General features: G+C 40.9%; 1 long non-coding RNA gene across 1 annotated transcript; it reads right to left on the bottom strand.

The window, feature by feature from the left end:
- Positions 1 to 563: 563 nt before the first annotated feature.
- LOC118890833 lies at positions 564 to 11300 on the bottom strand. The gene is made up of 3 exons (XR_005018837.1): positions 10745 to 11300; positions 7605 to 7735; positions 564 to 833 (listed from the first exon to the last, which is right to left on the bottom strand). It is a non-coding gene; the product is annotated as an uncharacterized LOC118890833 (long non-coding RNA).
- Between the last annotated feature and the right edge of the window lie 612 nt (positions 11301 to 11912).

The raw sequence follows: 11912 nt of genomic DNA, 5'->3' as shown, positions 1-11912 counted from the left end.
AAACTCGCTTAGGCTCATTGTTTCTACCTCGCAGCCTGCCATGTCTCTTCTGCCCACTGCATTCGTGCTTTTGTCCTCACGCCAAACCCTGCGCCACTGAAACCACTCTTGCCAAAGTCACAGAGGCTCCACTTTGCCAACTCCAATGGGCGACGCTCTGTCCTCCTCTCAGCAGTATTATTATTGTGCCCTTGACCATCTCTCCTTGAATCCCTTTCTCTTCTTGGCATCTGGACACCATGCTCTTCTGGTCTTATTCCCACCTCATTACCCACTTTTCAGTTTTCTTTACTTGCTCCTCTTCCTCAACCTGGCCTCTAAATGCAGAAGGTCCTGGCGTGCCCGGGGCTCAGTCCTCAGCCCTCGTCTCCATCTGTTTCCATGGCTTTGAGAGCAGAATATTTGCTGATGATTACCACATTTAGATCTTCGGTGAACTCCTGTCTAGAGTATTCAAATACTTACTCTTATATCCATGTGGATATTTCATCGGCATTTATTTCAACCTTAACAAAGCCCAGACCATACACTCCGTCCTCAGCCCCTTCCCCTCATCCACTCCATTGTAACCATTCCTTTCTCAATGAGGGGTATTATTAGTTGTTCATACCACAGCCTGACTTCGCAACACAACCTTCAGTAAGTACTGTGTTCTTTTCTTTTTAATACACACCCCAAATCCAGCCACTGCTCTCCATCAGCATCACTTCACATTCAGTCCAGACCCCACTCCCATTTCTTCTCTGGGCGCTACAGTAGCCTCTGAATTGTCTCTGCTTTCATTCTTCCTCTGTCCACGGCAACCACAGAATGAATATATATTGGGGCTGTAACTGACATAAAACATTCCATTAGTTAATGATTTGCTCTTTATGTATACTGCAAAATGATCACCACACTAAGTCTAATTAACATCCATCCCTACACATAGTTACAATTTTTTCTTCTTGTGATGAAACTTTCAAGATCTTTTCCCTTAGCAACTTAATATATATATATTTCATTCTATAGTTCCATTTGCTTTCTTCCCTTCCAAAAGTCCTCTTATTTTCTGGTCTTCAGATGGCTACCATGTCCCTTTAACTGTGCTGATTTGGATTTTTCTTTTTGTGGTGCACAGCCTCCGAGATAAGCCCCCACTGATCTCCTTGTCCTCGTATTTACATCCCTTCAAAGTCCTCCCTACTTTGTATCAAAGTTAGTCTGTGTGATGAAAAGATGCTCAACATCACTAAGTATTAGAGGAATGCAAATCAAAACTACAATGAGGTATCACCTCACACCAGTTAGAATGGGCATCATTAGAAAATCTACAAACAACAAATGATGGAGAGGGCATGGAGAAAAGGGAACCCTCTTGCACTGTTGGTGGGAATGTAAATTGATACAGCCACTATGGAGAACAGTATGGAGGTTCCTTAAAAAACTAAAAATAGAACTACCATGTGACCCAGCAATCCCACTACTGGGCGTATACCCTGAGAAAACCGTAATTCAAAAAGACACATGCACCCCAGTGTTCATTGCAGCACTGTTTACAATAGCCAGGTCATGGAAGCAACCTAAGTGTCCATCGACAGATGAATGGATAAAGAAGATGTGGCACATATATACAATGAAATATTACTCAGCCATGAAAAGGAATGAAATTGGGTCATTTGTACAGACATGGATGGACCTAGAGACTGTCATACAGAGTGAAGTAAGAAAGAGAAAAGCAAATATTGTATATTAACGCATGTATGTGGAATCTAGAAAAATTGTACCAATGAACCGGTTTGCAAGACAGAAATAGAGACACAGACGTAGAGAACAAACGTATGGACACCAAGGGGGGAAAGCAGGGGGGTGGGGGGTGGCGGTGGTGGGATGAACTGGGAGATTGGGATTGACGTGTATACACACTAACATGTATAAAAGAGATGACTAATGAGAACCTGCTGTAGAGCACAGGGAACTCTACTCCACTTTGCTGTACAGTAGAAACTAACACAACATTGTAAAACAACTACGCCCCACTTTAAAAAAAAGTTAGTCTGTGTGACTAATAGAAGCTAGACTTCTGAGGCTAGGTCAGGAAAGACACGCTGGCTTCCACCTTGCCCTCCATCTCTGGGGTCACTCGAGCTGAGGGAAGCCAGGTGCCACGCCAGGAGATCACTCGAGCAGCCCTGTGCAGAGGCCCCATGGTAAGAAGCTGAGGCCTTCTGCCAACAGCCAGGGGAGGGAGCTCGGCAACAAACCCCAGGTTCGTCCCGCCTTCAAATGGCTGCAGCCCAACCCCCGGCCCACCCAACATCTTGATTACAGCCTCGTGAGAGACCCTCGGCTGGAAACTCCCAGGTAAAATGCTCCCTAATCCCCACCAGCCTATGGGACACCAAAAAAATGTTTGTTGCTTTAAGCCCCCAAGTTTGCTCCACAACCGTAAATAATATAATTTTGAAATACATTTCATCTCATAGATAGATTTTGGAAAGGAGCAAAAGAAAATGCATGTGTTCCATCTGTCTTCAACCATAATCCCACTTTCTCTTTCACTTAAAACATTCCCTAGCTATTTGGACAAAACATGTATATTCATAAAGAGAAAAAGGTTGAGAGAAATAGAGGTCCATAAAGGGAAAATATCAATATTAGAATTGCACAAAATATTTTAACCCCTGTAAGTTTGTATACGGTTTGTATCAGAGCAAATAAACATCCAGCATATGAACATAAACGTAACGGGAAAGAACATCTAAGCAAACACGTTGCTTGGCAACTAAAGAAAAAGAAACAAAACCTCAGCTTCAAGCAGACACCATGCCATCATCTGATCCTGGATTCAGCTGTGGTGAACAGTTGAGGGTTTAGAGGGAAAAACACAACCAGGTATGTTTTCTTCTGTTTTATCTAGATTAAGTTTTTCTTATGTTTAGTATTTTGAACTGGAACTTCCACTTAAACTCCTCTTCCTAAGTTGTTCTAAAACTTTGTTCTTAGAATTCCTCCTTCACTCCTTCCTGGTGACCCCCATAACCGCCCCTGCTCCCCTCAGGCCCCCCCAACTCGCCAACACACACACGTTTCTCCCAGCCCAAAGATATTTTATGTATATATCTGAGTTCAGATGTTTGGGAGGAACCCTCTGCTTTTCCTTCGTTTCTAGATAGACTTAACAAAAATCAATTCCAGGTGCTTTCCAAGTCTCTCTTTAAAACGTGTCTACATGGCCCTCTCTTCAAATGGAAACTGTTTCTTTGAAAATGCTTGAAAAAATTACATTCTAAGAAAGGAGATTAAAGTTGTTTGTACTGCCATATTTTTAGCAGACTTTAGTTACATTATTTCCTGTGTTATGGTAGTTTCACAAATGTATAATGTTGCAAAACAGAGCATCACAGAACTGCCTGTAACTGTTTCCTGTTTCTTCTGAGTGAAAGATTTACTCCAGTTGAAAATTTATGACCCGTGTGCTAAACAGGGCCATATAACTGCATAACTCAGGAATTAGAACAACACATTCCAGAATACTGGAATTTTAACACATTCTGCTAAATTAGTAGAATTCTCACAGTGCTATAAGCACAACCTTTGCAGCCAGACACTTTGAATGAGTTCAAATCCTGGATGTATGTATCAGCTGTCGGACATTTGGTGTGGTGCTTAATCTCTCTCTGCCCCAGTTTCCTCCTCTGTAAAAAGCAAATGATAATATGTACCTTGCAGAATAATTTGAGGGTTAAATGTGGTAACATATTATAAAATATATACTACAATTTAAGTGCTCAATAATGTTGATTTTGTACATACACACGACATACTATGATAAAGTTTTCCAGCTATAATAATTCTAACAGGCTTATACTATTCATATTCTGAATTACTATTTAGGTTATAAAATGTGTCTAAACTGCCAAACAAAACAAAACTGTAAAACAGTAACTTTAAAACTCCCATGCTTCAAAAATATTTTAATGATGTCCTTTCAATTTTAATTTACATCATAAATCACTTAAATGGAGTGAGGGCAGGATAGGGTTAGGACAGTCCTCAGGGAATGGATGGGAAGTAGAAACACTGTATCAAGATAAGCCACCTGTAATTTATTAATCACACGCAGACACACACACACAGAGACACACATTTGACACACTGGCAGTGCATGTGTCTCAAATATTACCTAAGTTTCTTAAAACATGGTGCTAATGAAACCAAGATTTGCAGGTCACTTAATTTCTATAAGAATAAAAACTCCCCAGTGTCTTAGGGTAGCTGGAAAGAGAACTCAAGGAAAGGGTAGATGGGGTAACCCAAGCCAGTACCACAGCTGAATAAACAGAGCAAATGGGTTCTCAATTAACAGTGAGTCAGTGGCACCATACTCCCATATCGAGGGTGGAACATATAATTTCTAAATGTCTAAAGCCTGTGTCCGTGACCTCAGTAACAGCAAGAGATGAAATGTGAGAATGAAAATTGTTCTAATTTTCAGGTAAAGATAATATTTTTAAAACTACAAACTGAAAATCACTTTTTGGGATAGCATCTTTTGTTTGTGTGATCATTTTTATCTCAGGCTGATTTGCTAAAATATGGGTGAACAAGACCAGTTATTGGGGTTGAATAGTAAGTAGTGCACTATGGTCTTGAGTATGTGGTTTCTTGCCTTACAATTCCTATCACGATTTTTAGCTAAATTTACTTAAAATTGTTTCTAGCGACCTCCCCAGAATTTTACATCAGGAACTTGTAGCTTTGCTTGCCTGAGGTCCCTGCTGTCCGTGAGATTAGTGTAGGGAAGAGATTGAAGGCAGGTGCGCTCATTGAGGAGCTGGGAAGTGGGAGAGGTCTACATGAACGCTGAAGATGTCTCCCTCCATTCAGTCATTTATCAAATATTTGTGGGGCACCTACAGTGTGCTGGGTCCTGAACTGAACAAAATTGCTGTGACTCTGCCCTCACTGAATTTATATTCTAGCAGGAAGATGGTAAATAAACAAGTAAAAAATGCTTAATTCCAAATTGGCATAAGTCCCACAAAATGAATAGGGTGCTGGGTGGGAGAATAGCCAAGATCAGCTTCAGACAAGGAAGTAAGGGAAGGCGTTTCTGAGGAAGTGGCCTTCTCAGTGGAGAGCCCCAGGAAAAGAAGGAGTCAGACATTTGATAAAGGTAGGAGATCACTTCACAGAGAGAGAACATAACTCCATGAAGGTGTCCAGCTAGAAGGGGAAGGAGTTTGCCATACTAGTGTTAGTATGGACAATATTGGTGAGACTGGAATATAATAATCTAGCTGAAGAGTTGTGAGCAATGAGATTGGGGAAATAGGGTTTCGATTGTGCAGTAAAAAATGGGAATTTTGTATTAGGTGTGATGGAAGCTATTGATGTAAGTAGGGAAGTAATGATCAAATTTATATTCTTATATGGTCACTGTGGTTGATGTGTAGAGAAAAGATGAAGGTGGGCAAGAGTGGGAAGCAGAGAAATCAAATAAACATCTATTTCAATAGTTTGGCACAAAGATGATAACAGCCTGAAACAGAGTGATGACAGTGGAGACAGAAGAACCAATAGTCCTCGAGAGGTTGAATGTGGGAGCGAGGAAAGGGAAGAATAAAAAATTACTCCCAGGTTTCTGATAGGACATAATTAGGCAGCTGGAGGTGCCATTTGCTAAGATGGGGGAGGAGAAGTTTTGGGGAGGAAATCAAGAGTTCAGTTCTGGAGAAGATGAAGAACCAATGCTTCTGCTGATTTTGTGAGCTCCCCTGCTGGGTCTGCATGGATGTGGAAATTTCATTTGCAGGATCTGGACTGGCTAGGCAGCTCTGCGTCTTGCCATCTCCTGTAGGTAGACTGCCTCTTCAATCTTGTGCTCACTCTTTGAGCAGAGCCTTTTTTCCTCTCCAGTTCCTTTACTGCCTTATTCCAGCTACGTCTGTTTTTGGTCTCTCTGAAACCTCCACTTTCTAAACCTTTGGTTTTTTGGCTCAGTTCATCCATCTCCTTCTGGCCATGCTTTGGCTCCTATTGAGTCAGCAGGTCAATAACATGAGCCACTTTCTCAGGAGCCCTCTCAGTCTCCCATGTTCTTTTTCCTTCGGATTGTACAATCACTCATTCAGCTAATTTTTGTGGAGTGCCCTACCTTACTGGGGAAGTAAAGGATCATTTCATTGTTACAATTAGGAGACCACCTCCGAAACACTGACAGATGCTTCCAGGCACTTTCCCCTTCAGTTAGGATAGTTTCTGCTGGATCAACAAGGATGATGCTGAGATTCACGGGGCTGGGAAGAAGTGGAGAGGTGGCCTAAATTAAGCTGTTCATCCAGGAAGTGAGGTCTTTTGGAAGCAGTTCTAAGAGAGCTCACTGAGCCATGAATTGATCAAATCTTGATTTGGATGGAGTCCTCAAAAGATATCCAGTTACACCTTTTGCCTTGACCTTTTTTGGATCCTTTTTCTCTTTTTCTTCAGGTGTTTTCTTTTTGTTTGTTTGTTTGTTTTTGTTTTTGTTTTTTAAGATTGGATAAGTTCTACTGATTTGTGTTCAAATTCACAGACCCTTTCTTCTGCTTCTTCATTGGCTGTGAAGCCCCTCCAGGAAGTTTTTTCTTTCCAGATATTATACTTGTCAGCTCTAGAGTTTCATTTTGGTTCTTCTTCCCTTCTCCTTCCCTCCCCCTTCTCCTCCTCTTTAAAATATAGTTTCCATTTCTTTTCTGAGATTTTCCATCTGCTCACCCATTATGGCTATCTTATCGTTTATTTTTTGGAACTTATTTATAACATCTGCTTTAAAAATTCATATCTGCTAATTCCAACATCTTAGTCATTCAGAATATATTCTACTGACTGATTTTTCTCTTAACTATGGATTACATTCCCCTGTTTCTTCACATATATAGTAATTTTTTTATGGTATACAGGACATTGTAGATGATACATTGTAGATACTTCAGAATCTCTTATATTCCTTGAAGAGTGTTGATTTTTGTAATAGCAGGCAGTTAAATTACTGAGTGACCTACTCTAACTTGTGGAGTCTTGGTTTAAATTGTATTGAGGGCAGGTGTTTTGGTTTTGCCCTTGCTCCTGGGGTGAACCCTGCAGTCCTGGGACATAATGTTTACTGTAAGGGAGGGCCCTTTTATGGTTTCAGAATAACTCTGAGATGTTTACCGAACCCCTCTAACTTGGTAGGTTTCAAAACTCTAAACTTTGTTTGCTTTGTGTTGGGAACAGCTAGAATCTCTCCTCATCTTTGTCTTGTGCCTTTTGTTTTCTGCTAGATGTTTTGCAGTCCACCCAACATATGCACAGTTTGAGTCAGGAGAGGGTTTGAGAGGAGTTTATATTCCGACTTTGCGGCTCCCTCTGTTCCAGGATTTCCACCCTCAGTATCCACCACTCCACTGCCCCATTCTCCATCTTCTACCCCTCAGTCCAGTAAGTCTCGGCTTTCTTCTTGACTCCCAGCCACCCCACACTGCCTGACGCTTTCAACCAATTTCTCCCCAGTGCCTTCAAATCATTAAAAAAAAATTTCAGAGTTTATAATTGCTATATCAAAAGTAAGGCAAGTACAATACAAGCTACTCCACTCTTACCAACACTGAAACCTGCAGGTAGCAGTCTTATTGGTGAGTACTGGCAGGTGTGTTTGGTGGATGCAGGGTGGTATCTGTTGGGCAGCTATTCACAGCACCTGGCTTCATTGTCTCATTCATCCTCATATGACCTCAAAGTAGGGAGAAAAGAGGAATTATCACTCTTTCCATTGTACAAAAGCGAAAACCTGTAATAAAGAGAATGGGAAAAAAGTGCTTATGATCAGAGTATTTTAGCCAATGGGCTGAGAGTGGGCCCTACACCTTCATTTTTATTTTGTTCCTTTTGGACAAGGTTCAGATCTGTAAAGCTATGACAGCTAAAAAGATGTATAGAAATGTGCATGTCCTCAGTTACGGCAAAACTTCATTATTTCAGACTCTATATTGTGATGAGTTAAAGTACAAATGTGACTCAGTTTTGCATTATCTACTAAAGAAAGTTTCACAACTGAAAAACAATTAGAAATATTAAAAGAATATAGCAAAGCTGTGAGTTTAAAAAGTAATGTGCAGAAAATCAATACTTTCCTAAACTCAAAAAAGAAAATGAAAATATCAAGTAAGAGAGAGAGCATTCGCTCAGTCACACCACAAACCAAAAACCTTAAGCACTTAGGAATACACTTCAGGAGGAACTATTCAAGGAATACTGAATATTTTTATGCTTCAGCACAAGGAACATTTTGAAATATTTGTACTATCTAGATTAATAAATTAATAGATATCCCAATCAATTGGAGGAGAGGGAGCCGGCCAGAAGCCTTGATCAATTAGGCCACAGATTATTAAGAGGTTCAAGGAGTAGCCAGGGCCATTTTGGAAAAGAAGAGAAAAGATGAACAGTATCTCTTTATAATACATTTTAGTATATGGTATAATAAATATAAAATGTGTTATGATATAATACAGTGGTTAAAACAATGTGGCAACATAAAAAATACACTGGTTAAAACTGTGGTTATTAAAATAGATACGGCAATGGAAAAGAACAGAGAGGCGGGTATACATAAATCTTAGTATGTAATAAAAGTGTTTCAAGTCAGTGCCACATTGTATTTGGACAAATGGAAAGCCATTATACAGAACTGGGTTTATACTTCATTCTTTACACCAAAGTAAATTCCAGCTCTATAGAAAATGTAAATGCTAAAAATAGAACTACAAGGTATTACAAGAAAACATGGGTCAAAATATTTATAATTATGGAAGTCTTCCAATGGAGGAGAAAATCATGTAAACTTTTCTTCTGTTAGGTAGAAAAATAAGATCAGTACTATGAGTTTCTCTTTTTGGAATGGAAATCAACTTTTAATCAGAAAAGTAGTTAAGGAAAAGTCTCAAGGTGGAAGGATTTTACTTTTCTTTTCTCAGAAATGACTCTGAGCAAACTCCTGACACTCGAGAGAAAAAGCTGAGAATCCTATCAGAGCTGTTATAAATTTCCAAACTTCATCCTTGTCGTATTAAAATTCTGCCCTACTGAAGAAAAGGAACACTAGGGATAACGTTCAGCTTCAAGGGATTCACACTTTAAAAACTATAAAATAGACCTTCAAGAACAATTACTGTATACTTTTGAAGATGTGAAATTGAACACTGAAACTATTTCTTGCATGTAGGTAAAAGTCCTAATTAGATACAGTTTTACTTATTTTTATCTTTTATTAAAAACTCAAACGTAAATCCCAACAGAGCTGAGATTTTTTAATAACCAGGCATCAAGGGTCTATTCTATTAATGAGGCACTAGAAGTTTAAGTCGAATAAGAAAAGCATTCATGGTTCCCGGGACAGAACAACACTGTGCCTGAGAACAAGCTCTTCTTTGCTGATTGAATGTGGACCCAGACCACATCAATTTCAACAACGGAAAGATACAAAAGTGTGTTCTTGTTCACCAGGTCAGGGGACCGAGGGAACCCCAAGTCAAAGTCACTTACTTCCTCTTGTCCTGTAAGGACTTATTATCCGAGCTATTTTTGGTCTGTGGAACTCTTCCAATCACCTCTATTCTGTGTAATACAATCAGTGCACGAAGGCCAACACCAAGCCAGAGCACAATGGCTGCTAGTGTGCTGAGCTTCTAGGCTCTGGTTTGGGAATCAAAATTTCACTTGAGTCTTGACTTGAAAAATCATGTTCTAAACGTATCCCTAAATGGTCAAGGGTGATTCACCCCCATTGGTAAAAATAGAAACCTCACTGGAACAATGGGAGATGGATTAAACAGCTTCTGTGAAATAAATAACAAAATAAACAAATTAGAGCTCCAATAAATCTGTAAATCTGAGTCTTTAAAAAAATCATTAAATATAAAGCACAAGTTTTCATTTCCACTCTTCCCATTAGCACACGTATTGAAGAAGTTCTTTACTGAGTTACACGCTGATCTGCCAGTTTTTCTTATTATGGTCAAACAAGAAGAAAGACGAATACTTTTTTTTTCTAGCTGGAGATAGTTTTCATTCTTTTGCTGATGACAGTCAAATGAATATGAAATAAGCCAGGTAAAATGTAGAACACTTGTATTTTTAATCTCTCTTTCCAAGGCAGTTTCTCTCAGTTGAGTTAAAACACTTTTTAACCTTTTTGGCCCGTTGAAATCAAAACCTGAGAGGCCCTAAGGCACTGCCTTGCTCCTAGTTTGGGCTGTGCTGTGTGACGAGCTATTTTTACCGTCGGCTTGGAGCCATCTGGTTTCTCTGCGAAGGTTCACGATGGTGTTTTTTCAGTGCAGCTGGTCACATGTGCTCTTTTCCCAAGTCAAGGCTGGTGACCTGGAGAGGAATGCGAGCAGATGCCCCTGCATCTTCGACGTCATCGTACCCTCTGCCGTTAGCTGATACTCTGGGTCATCAAGGCTGAGCGCTGGGCTTGGTGGCCACCGGCACTTCAACTCCCTTTTGCACGTTAGTCCTGAGGTTTGTAGGTAGAGCCTGGGGCAGGGGTTCACAAACCGTCTGGTGAATCGATTGGCGTTTACCTTCATGGCGGGGCAGGACACACCCTGCCACGTTTTCTGCCTTGCTGATGGGAGCAGTGTGCCAGGTGAACGTTAAGGAACCAAGTGCCTTGTCACAGTAAAAATATGCTGTGGACAGAAATTAGAAAAATGCCTTCCAAGGCAGACTTACGTACGGGAAGGAAGAAATCGTCTCACGCTGCTCCATCGGCCTCGGGCAGGGTGCTGTCACTCCTCTTGGGCAGCAAGCTTCCCAGAGCTGTGCCGGCTGTCACCCCGCACTAATGATCTGGACTCCTGTGTTGGTCTTTTTCTTTTAAAAAATTGCAACTGAAGCGTGGCTTGTCACCATTTGGAGAAGTGTAAGTTTCTTTACCTTTTCAACACCTTTCAATTCAATGACTATTTATAGGGGGCCTGGGGGACCTCCTCCATCCCTGCACCTCTGACCTCTCGTGTTTCCAGACGACAGCAGGGAGGAAAGCAGCCACCCTTCTCTGCAAGATGAAAAGTGTTCTTTTCATTCTGCCACGATGATTGAGGTGCTAGGGTCTTTTGGTGACAGTACCTACTAGAAGTACAGAAAAATCCCAACAATTAATGTGGGACTATACACATAAAAATAAGAGCTTTTCATCGACCCAAGAACATTTCTCTGCATCGTCACATACCGCAGAGCCTTTGGTGTTCGGCCCCGGAATGGATGCCCGCAGCCAGGCAGCACTGGGTTTGGCCGAGCCTCCGAGACTCAGAGGATCCACGTAGGCGCTGTGTCCTACCTCGACTTCATTGCTACACAGTGGAGTTTTTCCCTTTAAGGGTTTTCTTAATATTGGTACAGACTATCGCTCATCCCCTAGATACATTCTCTTACTAACGCTTCTAGTACGTATTCAATTACTCCTTTCAACTACCAGCCAGTGGTATTGACCGTGACCATGAGGCAAGCCCCGACCTCAACCTTACACTGTGTTAAGAACACTGGCTGTGGAGCGGATCGCAGCTCCATCACTTAGGAGCCGAGGACAAGCCACGTAACCTCTCGGTGCTGCAGTTTCCTCATCCATAAGAAGGAATAAGAATGACAATACCTACTTCATAGGGTTATGATGATGGTTGAATTAATCCTGGGGTCTACAAGCCAGTGGATGCCTGTGAACTTGAATGCGGAAATTAGTTACATCTGGGCTCGTTAGTTTTTCAAAGTTATGGTATCATGAAACGTGTCACTGGATCTTATTATTTAATGTGTTAAGAAAAAAAGAAGTACTTTGATTATCATAGAACTTCTCATTGTTTTGGCAACCATCTCAGTATATTTTGTTCCTCTTGTGTCCCATCCCT

This window comes from Balaenoptera musculus, chromosome 2 (genome assembly GCF_009873245.2).
Source record: "Balaenoptera musculus isolate JJ_BM4_2016_0621 chromosome 2, mBalMus1.pri.v3, whole genome shotgun sequence".
NCBI classification, from domain to species: domain Eukaryota; kingdom Metazoa; phylum Chordata; class Mammalia; order Artiodactyla; family Balaenopteridae; genus Balaenoptera; species Balaenoptera musculus.
This window is presented reverse-complemented; position numbering and strand designations above follow the sequence as displayed.